A 15,942-nucleotide genomic window follows, 5' to 3' on the forward strand; every position below is an offset into this window, starting at 1 on the left:
AAAAAAAAAGTTCTGGGCTCAGCCTAAGTGGATAAATGGCTGCACGTTCCCTTTTGGTGTATAAATACAGCCTCGTGAGACCCTGAAGAAGGTTGGGAGCTTCCTCTTTGCCTCACTTTCTTGGTTGTTATATGGGCTTCCTCTTTGCCTCACTTTCTTGGTTGTTATATGGGCCTTGGATCATCTTCCACGAAAACAGTCAGCACACAAATAACAGGAAATGAGCTTGCTCTGGTCCTCCTGACCTAGGCATACAATTTTGTCAGTTACCTATTCTTTGTTAAAATCTCACAGCATCTTACTGCACTCCATGTTGGCCTATTTTCCTTCCCATCTATACACACCTACCCCTGACAGGTGCAGAGCTCAGAAAACTGTCTTCTGCCATACCTTTCCCTCTGCTATCTCCAGTTCCAGGTGTGAACTCCCCAAGGCTTGTCTTATTCCTCGACATCTTGGCAGTGGGGTTTCCGAAGATGTTATTGATAACAGAAGGAATATTTGGCTCTTTCATTGGCAATCATGATTCCCAATCATACCCGTTTCACTTTAGTTAATCTATCTGAGTCAAGCGTCGCTTCAGAACAACCGTTTACTTTTTTTTAATAAATTTATTTTTTATTGGTGTTCAATTTGTCAACATACAGAATAACACCCAGTGCTCATCCTGTCAAGTGCCCACTTCAATGCCCGCCACCCAGTCACCTCCACCCCCCACCCACCTCCCGTTCTACCACCCCTAGTTCATTTCCCAGAGTTAGGAGTCTCTCATGTTCTGTCTCCCTTTCTGATATTTCCCACTCATTTTTTCTCATTTCCCCTGTATTCCCTTACACTACTTTTTATATTCCCCCAATAAATGAGACCATATATTGTTTGTCCTTCTCCGATTGACTTATTTCACTCAGCATAATACATAACTCTCGCTCTCCCCTTCCTCATTCAGGCAAAATTGACTATAAGAAACCAATTGCGTGGCAGTGGTAGACACCACTACTCATAGCGCCTGAGCAGCAGGAATCTGAAGTTACAATGCTGGCTCCCTCCGACATGCCCCATCTATCTATTCACTATTCCAGAAGGCCGGTGATACCAAATCACTCAGCCAGTGATACCAAATACCAGTGTCAGCCACCTCTCTCCTCTGGCGCTACTGTGGTTGCATCTGCTACCCTTTGAAACTAGCTAAGGCTGATAAATCCGAGCCCACCCCTACCTTGGCTTCTTACCTGAGGACCGTTTCTTCACGTTTCACGTTTCTCTCTTTAGACCTACAAGAGAACACCCAGGCAGTGTGGTGGTTCCCCATATTCGATGTCTGAATTCCTCCAACATTTCAATCATGTAAAAATTGTTTTTAAACATTTCAATGAGGGCAGCCCAGTGGCTCAGTGGTTTAGCGCCACCTTCAGCCCAGGGCATGATCCTGGAGACCCGGGATGGAATTCCACCGTCAGGCTCCCTGCATGGAGCTTGCTTCTCCCTCTGCCTGTGCCTCTGCCTCTCTCTCTTTCTCCTCTCTGTGTATTCTAGTGAATAAATAAATAAAATCTTTAAAAAATAAATAAACATTTCGATGAGGAAAAATGTTAATACCAGTGGAACATATGGTAATGTAGGGGTACAGATGGTAGAGTAGCCCACATCTGCCTTAATTTCTCATGATTCACAAGCATTTCTGGATGTACAGCTCACATGACTGGACTATCTGTCCTGATTCCTATTCCTACCCTCTCAAGATTTTCTTAAGTGTTTTATTTTTCGTTGTTAGGAGTTTTTGGCTTACACTTCTCATCTTCTAATTTTACTCTTGTAAGATGGTACAAATCTGTACAGTACTGCTCTAGGTATGAGGCAAGGGAGAGAATTTCCAGATGAGAAGGGGAAAAGAAAATGCAAAGTTCTCATCTTCCTATAGTGCACGACCCCTATACTGAGCAGAGACGCCCCAGTTCATGAAACTGAAGCAAACGTAGGACTGGCAAGAAATGTCCCTGTTTAAGTGCACAGTGTTTAAGTGCACTGCCATTTAGAACATCAGTGTCCAAGGCATCACATGTATCTTCTCTTTGAGAAGTCTCTTTGCCTATGTACTAGGATAGTACTGCCTGGGTGAGACCATAAATCTGAAATTGAGGCGGGTCCTAAATTTACAGTGAAAGAAAGTTTTAAAATATCCTGGAGTACCCTCATTTTAGAAATAACAGCACATCAAGTTATTTGCAAGACTAAAACCAGCTCTAGTTAGAAAATATTTATCCTTAAAATTTTTATTTGTTTATTTATTCATGAGAGACACAGAGAGGCAGAGACATAGGCAGAGGGAGAAGCAGGCTCCATGCAGGGAGCCTGATGTTGGATCCAATCCCAGGTCTCCAGGATTACACCCTGGACTGAAGGCAGGTTCTAAACCTCTGAGTCACCCAGGCATCCAAAAATTTACCCTTTTAAAAGTTATATATACTACTAACAATAGGAATTAGGTTGGGTTGTATTCATTCTACTTACTTTTCAGCACATAGGTATAATAGCGTCCATATTCATATCAGAAATTAAACATCCCAACCCTTTGAAATCCTAAGATAAAGACACTACTAATTATTTATGCTCCAGAATTACTTATAACAACTGATGCAAAACGAAAGTACCTCAGAGAAGTAGTGGCCTGGAATGCCAATGAAGATTCTGTGTACACTCTCAGCTCAAAGGCAAAATAGAATACACCACTCTTTTCTTTCCTTTTTAATGGTGACTGTCTCTCCATTAACTAATCCAACAGATTTAAAAAATCTTAACAAGCACAAAGTAAGGATATTATTATGCTATAAAACTATTTTTTTACAAAGACATTTAGGTATGAACACTAAATTAGACTTAACACAGGAAAGTTACAGAGAAAAGACTTAAAGCATTTTTTAAAATCAAAACCATTCAAAAACAATTTAATGATGTACTTGGGTATTTCTGAGGAAACTCTCCGATCTTGGCTCTAAGGAAGTAGTCTGTGAGCTGCAGGGGAATACTGGCCTGGGTGAACAAAGCTCACCACAGCTTCTTCAAAGTGCATCAGGCTACACCGAGGAGGTACAGAAACATATTCTTGTTTCTCCAGTCTGCTTGAAAAGCAAAGTTTCCCCAAAGTTTTGATTATGTGTTAAATAATTCAACTAGATAAATTTGAAGATCAAATTGGTTTTATAATGATTTGCGAGTCATGTAGCATCCCATCTTGCAAGTACAGGGGAGCTTCCTCAGAGTTCTCCTCTATTCCTCATATAAAAAATGGTGTCTTTTATATGCAAAAATGGGCAGGAGAATTAGCAGATACTATTTCAGAATTGTTTCAGACCAAGGTCAACTTCTTTCAGGAAAAGGGGTAGACAAGGGGCTTTATTAGGTAAATCACCTCATTGGATAAAGAGTGCTTACCTACCATAAAGTTCCTGATTGACCACTTAAGATTACATTTTGGGAGGAGTGGGTGTTGCAACTGCAATTAAATTGGATGTTTAAGACCTAATTTGCTGACTTGGCCTAAGTGATGCTTTTTGGGGCCTGTAGCTTTTGTTTGGTTTTTGTTTTATTTTATTTATTTATTTTTATATAGCAAACCCAGGAACTCACCAACAGCCTGAGGCCTACTGCTTCTCTGAGTCCTATGTCCTTCAGGGTAGGGGTCTGGGGTGCTGACAGAAGTCTCCTTGTATAACTTTCAAAGTACTGTAGTACAATGAATAGGAGGGATGTTATAAAGGGGAAAGGCTGTGTGAAGGGCTGACTATAGGAAAAATTGTTCATAGAGACCAACAGGCCAGCAAATTTGTGTTTGATGTAATTTGCTCTTTCAGCCATTCGTTATTTTTAAAAGTGATCTCCACTTTATAGTAGGTGGGTGGAATTAAATTTCATTTGTAAGAAATACATTTTTCAACTCCATGAAATTTAAAAAATATCATTGTCAGGAAACAAAATTCTACAGGAGATTGAATGGAACTTGGTAGAAATTAGAATGTGATATTTTCTTCATCTATTTCAGATGGTCAAGTATTTAATTAGTCCTGAATCTGATTAGATGAGATTTGGAGAGACAAAAGCTGAAGAACAATACTGTTTTATACAACTTCCCAACTACCATCAATACAATTAAGAAGCAGGGGGAGGAGCAAGATGGAGGAAGAGTAGGGTCCCCAAGTCACCTGTGCGAACCAAATTACCGTTCAAACCATCCTGAAAATCTACTAATTCAGCCTGAGATTTAAAGAGAGAACAGCTGAATGCTACAGTGAGAAAAGTTCCCGCTTCTATCAAGGTAGGAAGACAGGGAAAAAGGAAATAAAGATACAAAAGGCATCCAAGGGGGAGGGGCCCCTCAAGGAGCCCGGCTAAGGCCGGGGCGAGTGTCCCCAGGGCAGGAAATCTCCGATCCGGAGAAGCAGGAGCTGCACCAACCTTCCCGGGAGGAAAGGGGCTCGCAGGGAGTTAGAGCAGGACCCCAGAAAGGACGGGGATGCCCTCGGGCTCTTTGGGACACTAACAGACACCTGCGCCCGGGGGAGAGCCCCACAACCCGCGGCGGAGCTCCCTAAAGGGCTGCAGCATGCCCGGCTGGACCCGGAGCAGCTCGGAGGGGCTTCGGCGGCGGCTCCGCTGAGGGGACTGGGCGGCCCGGAAGCAGGTCGGAGGGGCTCGGGCAGAGGAAGAGGCTCCGTGCGGAGGGGCCTGCGCGGCCGGGAGCAGCTCGGAGGGGATCGGCGGCGACTCCGCGGAGAGGGGGCTGCGCGGCTCCGGGAGCAGGTCGGAGGGGCTCGGGCAGCGGCTCCACAGAGAGGGCTGCGCGGCCGGGAGCGCGAATACAACAGTGCAGGCCCCCGAGCACAGGGCGCCGGGACACACCCTAGGATCCGACCTCCCCCGGGGACAGGCAGAGGCCGGGAGGGCCCAGGACAGCAAGGACGCTCCTGCCCGGAGCTGAGCAGATCAGCGGCCCCGCCCCGGAGCCTCCAGGCCCTGCAGACGGAGAGCTCCGGAGATACTGCAGGGTCTGAACCCAGGGCTCCAGAGCTGGCCCCGCCACTGGGGTTGTTCCTCCTGGGGCCTCACGGGGTAAACAACCCCCACTGAGCCCTGCACCAGGCAGGGGGCTCCCAGGCACTTGTTAGCTCCCACAAGTGCTAACACCTGAAAATCAGCACAACTGATTTAGCCAAAAGACGAGCTACATGGACAGGGCAAAAACAAATTATTGACCAAGCAGCACTGGAAAGTTCCAGGGGAAGTCGAGGGACTTACAGTATACAGAATCAGGGGATACTCCCCCGTGTTTTTTATTTTTCCTTTCATTTTTTTTTTCTTTTCTTTTTTTTTTTTTTTTCTTTTTTTTTTTTTTTTGCTTTTTGATTTCTGTTTGCTTGTTTTTTTTTCTTCCTGTTTTCTCTTTTCTTTCCTTTCTTTCCTTCTTTCTCTTCTCTCTTTTTCTCCTTTTCCCAACACAATTTGTTTTTGGCCACTCTGCACTAAGCAAAATGACTAGAAGGAAAATCTCACCTCAAAAGAAAGAATCAAAAACAGTCCTCTCTCCCACAGAGTTACAAAATCTGGATTACAATTCAATGACAGAAAGCCAATTCAGAAGCACTATTATAAAGCTACTGGTGGCTCTAGAAAAACACATAAAGGACTCAAGAGACTTCATGACTGCAGAATTTAGATCTAATCAGGCAGAAATTAAAAATCAATTGAATGAGATGGAATCCAAACTAGAAATCCTAACAACAAGGTAGAAGAACAAGGGAGTGACATAGAAGACAAGTTGATGGCAAAGAGGGCAAACTGAGGAAAAAAGACACAAACAATTAAAAGACCATGAGGAAGGATTAAGGGAAATAAGTGACAGCCTGAGGAAGAAAAAACTACATTTAATTGGGGTTCCCTAGGGTGCCAAAAGGGAGAGAGGTCCAGATTATGTATTTGAACAAATCATAGCTGAAAACTTTGCTAATCTAAGTAGGGAAACAGGCATTCAGATCCAGGAAATGGATCACCCCCTAAAATCAATAAAAACCGTTCAACACCTTGACATTTAATAGTAAAGCTTGCAAATTCCAAAGATAAAGAGAAGATCCTAAAAGCAGCAAGAGACAAGAAATCCCTGACTTTTATGGGGAGGAATATTAGGGTAACAGCAGACCTCTCCACAGAGACCTGGCAGGCCAGAAAGGGCTGACAGGATATACTCAGGGTCCTAAATGAGAAAAACATGCAACCAAAATACTTTATCCAGCAAAGCTCCATTCAGAATGGAAGGAGAGATAAAGAGCTTCCAAGACAGGCAGGAACTAAAAGAATATGTGACCTCCAAACCAGCTTTGCAAGAAATTTTAAGAGGGACTCTCAAAATTCCCCATTAAGAAGGAGTCCAGTGGAACAATCCACAAAAACAATGACTGAATAGATATTATGATGACACTAAACTCAAATCTGTCAATAGTAACTCTGAACGGGAATGGGCTTAATGACCCCATCAAAAGGCGCAGGGTTTCAGACTGGATAAAAAAGCAGGACCCATCTATTTGCTGTCAACAAGAGACTCGTTTTAGACGTAAGGACACCTACAGCCTGAAAATACAAAGTTGGAGAACCATTTACCATTCAAATGGTCCTCAAAGAAAGCAGGGGTACCCATCCTTATATCAGATAAACTAAAATTTACTCCAAAGACTGTAGTGAGAGATGAAGAGGGACACTATATCATACTTAAAGGATCTATCCGACAAGAGGACTTAACAATCATCAATATATATGCCCCGAATGTGGGAGCTGCCAAATATATCAATCAATCAATAACCAAAATTAAGACACACTTGGATAATAATACACTTATACTTGGTGACTTGAATCCAGTGCCTTCTATACTCAGTAGGTCTTCTAAACACAACATCTCCAAAGAAACGAGAGCTTTAAATGATACACTGGACCAGATAGTTTTCACAGATATCTACAGAACTTTACACCCAAATGCAATTGAATACACATTCTTCTCAAGTGCACATGGAACTTTCTCCAGAATAGACCACATACTGGGTCACAAATCAGGTCTTAACCAATACCAAAAGATTGGGATTGTCCCCTGCATATTCTAAGACCATAATGCCTTGAAATTAGAACTAAATCACAACAAGAAGTTTGGAAGGACCTCAAACACGTGGAGGTTAAGGACCATCTGGCTACAAGATGAAAGGGTCAACCAGGAAATTAAGGAAGAATTAAAAAGATTCATGGAAACTAATGAGAATGAAGATGCAACCATTCAATATCTTTGGGATACAGCAAAAGCAGTCCTGAGGGGGATATACATACAACACAAACATCCATCCAAAAACTGGAATGAACTCAAATACAAAAGCTAACTAACTTTACATCTAAAGGAGCTGGAGAAAAAAACAGCAAATAGATCCTACACCCAGAAGAAGAAGAGAGTTAATAAAGATTTGAGCAGACTCAATGAGATAGAAATCAGAAGAACTGTGGAACAGATAAAAAAGACCAGGAGTTGGTTCATTGAAAGAATTAATAAGATAGATTAACCATTAGCCAGCCTTATTAAAAAGAAGAGAGAGAAGACTCAAATTAATAAAATCATGAATGAGAAAGGAGAGATCACCACCAACACCAAGGAAATACAAACGATTTTAAAAACATATTATGAACAGCTATACGCAAATAAATTAGACAATGTAGAAGACATGGAAGCATTTCTGGAAAGCCACAAACTACCTTAAACTGGAACAGGAAGAAATAGAAAACCTGAACAGGCCAATAACCAGGGAAGAAATGGAAGCAGTCATCATAAATCTCCCAAAACACAAAAGCCCAGGATCAGATGGCTTCCCTGGGGAATTCTATCAAACATTTAAAGAAGAAACCATACCTATTCTACTACAGCTGTTTGGAAAGATAGAAAGAGATGGAGTACTTCCAAATTCATTCTATGAGGCCAGCATCACCTTAATTCCAAAACCAGACAAAGACCCCACCAAAAAGGAGAATTAGAGACCAATATCCCTGATGAACATGGATGCAAAAATTCTCAACAAGATACTAGCCAATAGGATCCAACAGTATATTAAGAAAATTATTCACCATGGCCAAGTAGGATTTATCCCCGGGACACAAGGCTGGTTCAACACTCATAAAACAATCAATGTGATTCATCATATCAGCAAGAGAAAAACCAAGAACCATATGATCCTCTCATTAGATGCAGAGAAAGCATTTGACAAAATACAGCATCCATTCCTGATCAAAACTCTTCAGAATGTAGGGATAGAGGGAACATTCCTCAACATCTTAAGCCATCTACAAAAAGCCCACAGCAAATATAATTCTCAATGGGCAGGCACTGGGAGCCTTTCCCCTAAGATCAGGAACAAGACAGGGATGTCTACTCTCACCACAGCTATTCAACATGGTACTAGAAGTCCTAGCCTCAGCAATCAGACAACAAAAAGACCTTAAAGGCATTCAAATTGGCAAAAAAGAAGTCAAACTCTCCCTCTTTGCCGATGACATGATACTCTACATACAAAATCCAAAAGCCTCCACCCCAAGATTGCTAGAAGTCATACAGCAATTTGGCAGTGTGGCAGGATACAAAATCAATGCCCAGAAGTCAGAGGCATTTCTATACACTAACAGTGAGCCTTAAGAAAGAGAAATTAAGGAGTCAATCCCATTGACAAATGCACCAAAAGGAGTCAATCCCATTTACAATTGCTCCTAAGTTACCTAGGAATAAACCTAACCAAAGAGGTAAAGGATCTATACTCTAAAAACTATAGAACACTTCTGAAAGAAATTGAGGAAGACACAAAGAGAGGGAAAAATATTCCATGCTCATGGATTGGCAGAATTAATATTGTCAAAGTGTCAATATTACCCAGGGCAATTGACACATTTAATGCAATCCCTATCAAAATACCATGTACTTTCTTCAGAGAGTTAGAACATATTATTTTAAGATTTGTGTGGAATCAGAAAAGACTCCTAATAGCCAGGGGAATTTTAAAAAAGAAAACCATCTCTGGGGGCATCACAATGCCAGATTTCAGGTGGTACTACTAAGCTGTGGATATCAAGACAGTGTGGTACTGGCACAAAAACAGCCACATAGATCAATGGAACAGAACTGAGAACTCAGAAGTGCACCCTCAACTTTATGGTCAACTAATATTCGACAAAGCAGGAAATACTATCCACTGGAAAAAAGACAGTCTCTTCAATAAATGGCACTGGGAAAATTGGACATCCACATGCAGAAGAATGAAACTAGACCACTCTCTTTCACCATACACAAAGACAAACTCAAAATAGATGAAAGATCTAAATGTGAGACAAGATTCCATCAAAATCCTAGAGGAGAACACAGGCAACACCCTTTTTGAGCTCAGCCACAGTAACTTCTTGCAAGATACATCGACAAAGGCAAAAGAAACAAAAGCAAAAATGAACTATTGGGACTTCATCGAGATAAGAAGCTTTTGCACAGCAAAGGATACAGTCAACAAAACAAAAAGACAACCTACAGAATGGGAGAAGATATTTGCAAATGACATATCAGATAAAGGGCTAGCTTCCAAGATCTATAAAGAACTTATTAAACTCAATACCAAAGAAACAAACAATCCCTTCATGAAATGGGCAAAAGACATGAAGAGAAATCTTTCAGAGGAAGACATAGACATGGCCGACATGCACATGAGAAAATACTCTGCATCACTTGCCATCAGGGAAATACAAATCAAAACCACAATGAGATACCACTTCACACTAGTGAGAGTGGGGAAAATTAACAAAGCAGGAAACCACAAATGTTGGAGACGTTGTGGAGAAAAGGTAACCCTCTTACACTGTTGGTGGAATATGAACTGGTGCAGCCACTCTGGAAAACTGTGTGGAGGTTCCTCAAAGAGTTAAAAATAGACCTGCCCTACGACCCAGCAATTGCAATGCTGGGGATTTACCCCAAAGATACAGATGCAATGAAACACCGGGAAACCTGCACCCTGTTGTTTCTAGCAGCAATGTCCACAACAGCCAAACTGTGTAAGAAGCCTCGGTATCCATCGAAAGATGAATGGATAAAGAAGATGTGGTTTATGTATACAATGGAACATGACAAATACCCACCATTTGCTTGGGTATTTGGATGGATGGATGGATGGATGGAACATGGATGGAACTGGAGGGTATTATGCTGAGTGAAGTAAGTCAATCGGAGAAGGACAGTGTATGTTCTCATTCATTTGGGGAATATAAACAATAGTGAAAGGGAATAGAAGGGAAGGGAGAAGAGATGGGTAGGTAATATCAGAAAGGAGACAGAAGATAAAGACTCCTAACTCTGGGAATCGAACTAGGGGTGATGGAAGGGGGGGTGGTGGTGAATGGGTGATAGTCACTAAGGGGGGCACTTGACGGGATGAACTTTGGGTGTTTTCTGTATGTTGGCAAATTGAACACCAATAAAAATAAATTTATTATTAAAAAGTAAATAAATAAATAAAATGAGGATGTTAAAAAATACAATTAAGAAGCAGAGACTGAGCTGCTTCATAAAGACCTCTTATCCTGCATATTGTGTTGCCATATTATTAGGGAAATTAAACCTCAGCAGCTTAGAGGATGGAATGTGAAATGTACACTTGTTGCTATGCAAGGATGAAATTATATTTTAATTGTATCCAGACAAAGTATAACCAGCAATTGGGAGAAATGGAGGGTATCAGACAGACAAACATAAGAGTTTTGCTCGTAGGGGATCCTGTGATTATAAAACATGGTACAATCTAAAGCAGTGACATACAATGTATTCTTATTCAGTCTCTTAACTGTTTTATTCAGGAAATCTGGTGGTCTGTTCATCATGTGTGGCTTTTATCCAGTCTCCCTTCACTGGACAAGGGTTTTCAGTCCAGATTCTAGTAGGTTGACTCCAGACTTGTCTTGAGCCACTTAGGGAGGTGCTAATCAAGCAGCTGCTGTTTGCCATCTGTTGTGCATTTTCCCTTTCCTGGTAACCCCAAGCTCTCCAGATTTTATGCTCTTTGCAAGCAACTATGTTCTGGCATATTGCATACAGACACTGAGAACTCCCTGATAAGGCAGGTCGGGAGAAAAAGCAGTAACCACAGCTGAGTCTATGGGACAAGTGCAAGCCCCTGACTCCAAGTTGGTAATCACACAGTTACCAACAAACTAGGAACCTGAAGGAAGAGAGTGAGTCTGGCTGGTGCAGCTGAGTTCTCTGCAGAAACTACCACATGCCAGGCCTTTAAGCCCACACTTTGCCATGTGGTAAATCACATTACTGCAGTCATCCAGGGCAGGCTCCAATGTTAATAATCCTAACCTTTACTATCTGCTTTCCCAAGGAAGCCAACTTCCTTATCTCCTACTCTAATAAAATTCAAACACTTTTTTAGTTAGAAGATATTCTAAGATGATGCATAAGGTTGAACATAGTATTGTTGTTATAGTTCTACAAACTATCTAAATGTCCAGCAATGACTTTGATGACACATTCATAAAATGCAGTATTTTCTAGTTTATCTTTTTTTCCAAATTAAATGAAGATATGTACTTTATTTATTTATTTATTTATAGACAAAGACAGAGCGAGAGAGAAAGAGAGAGGGCGAGAGAGAGAGAGAGAGAGAGGCAAGAGACACAGGCAGAGGGAGAAGTAGGCTCTATGCAGGAAGTGTGATGTGGGACTAGATCCCGGGTCTCCAGGATCACACCCTGGGCCAAAGGTGGCACTAAACTAGTAAGCCACTGGGGCTAACCTATACTTTATTTTTTATTTATTTTAAAATTATTTTTAATTTTTTTAGTTGAAGTTTGATATGCCAACATATAACACCCAGTGCTCATTCCATCAAGTGCCATCCTCAGTGCCCATCACTCAGTTACCCCAACCTCCCACCCACCTCCCCTTCTGTAACCATTTGTTCATTTCCCAGACTTAGGAGTCTCTCATGGTTTGTCTTCCTGTCTAATTTTTCCCCACGTAGCCCCTCCTTTTCCTTATAATCCCTTTCATTATTTCTTATATTCTCAGTATGACTGAAACCATATGATGATTGTCCTACTCTAATTGACTTACTTCACAGAGCATAATACTCTCCAGTTCCAGCCACCTCAAAGCAAATGGTGGGTGTTCATCATTTCTGAAGGCTGAATAATATTACATTGTGTATACAGACCACATCTTCTCCAGTTCTCTTTAAGATACTGTTTGTATAGTATATCTTTTCCCATCCTTTTATTTTCATATATTTGTCCCCAAATTTTATTATTTATTTATCTATTTATTTATTTATCTATCTATTTATCTATTGTATATATTTTTTTATTTTTTTTAAGATTTTTATTTATTTATTAATGAGAGACAGACTGAGAGAGAGAGAGAAAGAGAGAGGCAGAGACAAAGACAGAGGGAGAAGCAGGCTCCATGCAGGGAGCAGGACATGGGACTGGATCTCAGTCTCCAGTATCAGACCCTAGGTGGAAGGCGGCACTAAACCACTGAGCCACATGGGCTGCCCGTATATATATTTTTAATTGGAGCTCGATTTGCCAACATACACCATAACACCAGTGCTCATCACGTCAAGTGCCCCCACTCAGTATCCATCACCCAATCACCCCACACACCACTGATTCCACTATCCCTGGTTCGTTTCCCAAAATTTGGAGTCTCTCATGTTCTAAAACCCTCTCTAATATTTCCCACTAATTTTCTTTCCTTTCCCCTTTATTCCCTTAATCTATTTTGTATATTCCCTAAATGAATGAACCATATTCCTTCTCCAATTGACTTATTTCACTCAGCATAATACACTCTTTGCATCCACATCAAAGCACAAGGTGGGTATTTGTCATTACTAATGGCTGAGCAATATTTCATTGTGTATATAAACATGTCTTATTTATCCATTCATCTTTCAATGGGCACTGAGGCTCCTTGTTTGGTAATTGTGGACATTGCTACTATAAACATTGGGGTGTAAGTGTCCTGCCGTTTGAATCCATCTGTATCTTTGGGGTAAATCCCCACAATGCAAATGCTGGGTCCTAGGACAGTTCTATTTTTAACTCAATCTCACTGGTGTGACGTGGTATCTCACTGTGGTTTTAATTTGTATTTCCCTGATGGCCAGTGATGCAGAACATTTTCTCATGTGCTTTGTTGGCCATATCTATGTCTTCCTCTGTGAGGTTTTTGTTCATGTCTTCTGCCCATTTCATGATTGAATTATTTCTTTCTTTGCTGTTGAGTTTAATAAGTTCTTTATAGATTTTGGTCAAGCCCTTTATCTGATATGGCATTTGCAAATATTTTCTCACATTCTGTAGGTTGTCTTTTAGTTTAGTTGCCTGTTTCTTTTGCTGTGCAGAAGATTTTTATCTTAAGTCCCAATGATTCATTTTTTTTTTTGTGTCCCTTCCTTCCTAGATATACCTTGCAAGAAGCTGCTGTGGGCAAGTTCAAAAAGGGTGTTGCCTGTGTTCTCCTCTAGGATTTTGATAGATTCTAGTCTCACATTTAGCTCTTTCATCCATTTTGAGTTATCTTTGTGTATGGTATAAGGGAATGGTCTAGTTTCATTCTTCTGCACTTGGCTGTCCAATTTTGACAGCACCATTGATTGAAGAGACTGTTTTTTCCAGTGGATAGTCTTTCCTGCTTTGTTGAAAATTAGTTCACCAAAGATTTTAGGGTCCACTTCTGGATTCTCTATTCTGTTCCTTGGTATATGTGTCAGTATTAGTGCCAGTACCACACTCTGTTGATGACTACAGCTTTGTAGTACAACCTAAAATCCAGAATTGTGATGCCCCTGACTCTGGTTTTCTTTTTCAATATTCCCCTAGCTATTGGGGGTCTTTTCTGATTCCACACAAATTGTAAAACGATATTCCAACTCTCTGAAGAAAGTCCATGGTATTTTGTTAGGAATTCCATTGAAGGTATAAATTCCCTGGGTCGCATTGACATTTTCACAATATTAATTCTTCCAGTCCATTATCATGGATTATTTTTCCATTTCTTTGTGTCTTCCTCAATACCCTTCAGAAGGGTTCTGTAGTTTTTAGGGTATACATCCTTTATCTCTTTGGTTAGATTTCTTCATAGGTATCTCATGCTTTTGGGTGCAATTGTAAATGGGACTGGTACCTTAATTTTTCTTTCTTCAGTCTCATTGTTAGTGTATAGAAATGCTACTGATTTCTGGGCATTGATTTTCTATGCTGCCACACTGCTGAATTGCTCTATGACTTCTAGCAACCTTGGGGTGGAGACTTTTGGGTTTTCTATGTAGAGTATCAAGTCATCGGCGAAGAGGGAGAGTTTGACTTCTTCTTCGCCAATTTGAATGCCTTGAAGGTCTTTTTGTTGTCTGATTGCTGAGGTTAGGACTTCCAGTACTATGTTGAATAGCAGTGGTGAAAGTGGACATCCCTGTCTTATTCCTGATCTTAGGGGAAAGGCTCCAAGTGCTTCCCCATTGAGAATTATATTTGTTGTGGGCTTTTCATAGATGGCTTTTAAATGTTGAGGAAAGTTCCCTCTATCCCTACACTCTGAAGAGTTTTGATCAGGAATGGATGCTGTATTTTGTCAAATGCTTTCTCTGCATCTAATGAGAGGATCATAGAGTTCTTGATTTTTCTCCTGCTGATAAAATGAATCACATTGATTGTTTTATGAGTGTTGAACCAGCCTTGTGTCCCGGGGATAAATCCTACTTGGCCATGGTGAATAATTTTCTTAATGTATTGTTGGATCCTATTGGCTAGTATCTTGTTGAGAATTTTTGCATCCATGTTCATCAGGGATATTGGTCTCTAATTCTCCTTTTTGGTGGGGTCTTTGTCTGGTTTTGGAATTAAGGTGATGCTGGCCTCATAAAATGAATTTGGAAGTACTCCATCTCTTTCTATCTTTCCAAACAGCTTTAGTAGAATAGGTATGGTTTCTTCTTTAAACGTTTTATCGAATGCCCCTGGGAAGCCAACTGGCCCTGGACATTTGTCTCTTGGAAGGTTTTTGATGACTGCTTCCATTTCTTCCCTGGTTATTGGCCTGTTCAGGTTTTCTATTTCTTCCTGTTCCAGTTTTGGTGGTTTGTGGCTTTCCAGAAATACGTCCTTTTCTTCTAGATTGCCTAATTTATTGGCGTACAGCTGTTCATAATATGTTTTTAAAATCAATTGTATTTCCTTGGTGTTGGTAGTGATCTCTCCTTTCTCTTTTCTTTTTATTTTTAAATAAATTTATTTTTTATTGGTGTTCAATTTACCAACATGCAGAATAACACCCAGTGCTAATCCTGTCAAGTGCCCCCCTCAGTGCCCATTACCCATTCTCCCCCTAACTCCCGCCCTCCTCCCCTTCCACCACCACTAGTTCATTTCCCAGAGTTAGGAGTCTTTATGTTCTGTCTCCCTTTCTGATATTTTCCACACATTTCTTCTCCCTTCCCTTCTATTCCCTTTCACTATGTTTATATTCCCCAAATGAATGAGAACATACACTTTTTGTACTCCGATTGACTTATTTCACTCAGCATAATACTCTCCAGTTCCATCCACGTCGAAGCAAATGGCGGGTATTTGTCCTTTCTGAGGACTGAGGACGATTCCGTTGTATACATAACCACATCTTTATCCATTCATCTTTCGATGGACACCGAGGCTCCTTTCACAGTTTGGCTATTGTGGACATTGCTGCTGTAATAATCGGGGTGCAAGTGTCCCAGCGTTTCATTGCATCTGAATCTTTGGGGTAAATCCCCAACAGTGCAATAACTGGGTCGTAGGACATGTTTATTTATAAGTCTTTGAGGAATCTCCACACAGTTTTCCAGAGTGGCTGCA

Source organism: Canis lupus (genome assembly GCF_048164855.1).
Source record: "Canis lupus baileyi chromosome Y unlocalized genomic scaffold, mCanLup2.hap1 SUPER_Y_unloc_5, whole genome shotgun sequence".
Taxonomy (NCBI): domain Eukaryota; kingdom Metazoa; phylum Chordata; class Mammalia; order Carnivora; family Canidae; genus Canis; species Canis lupus.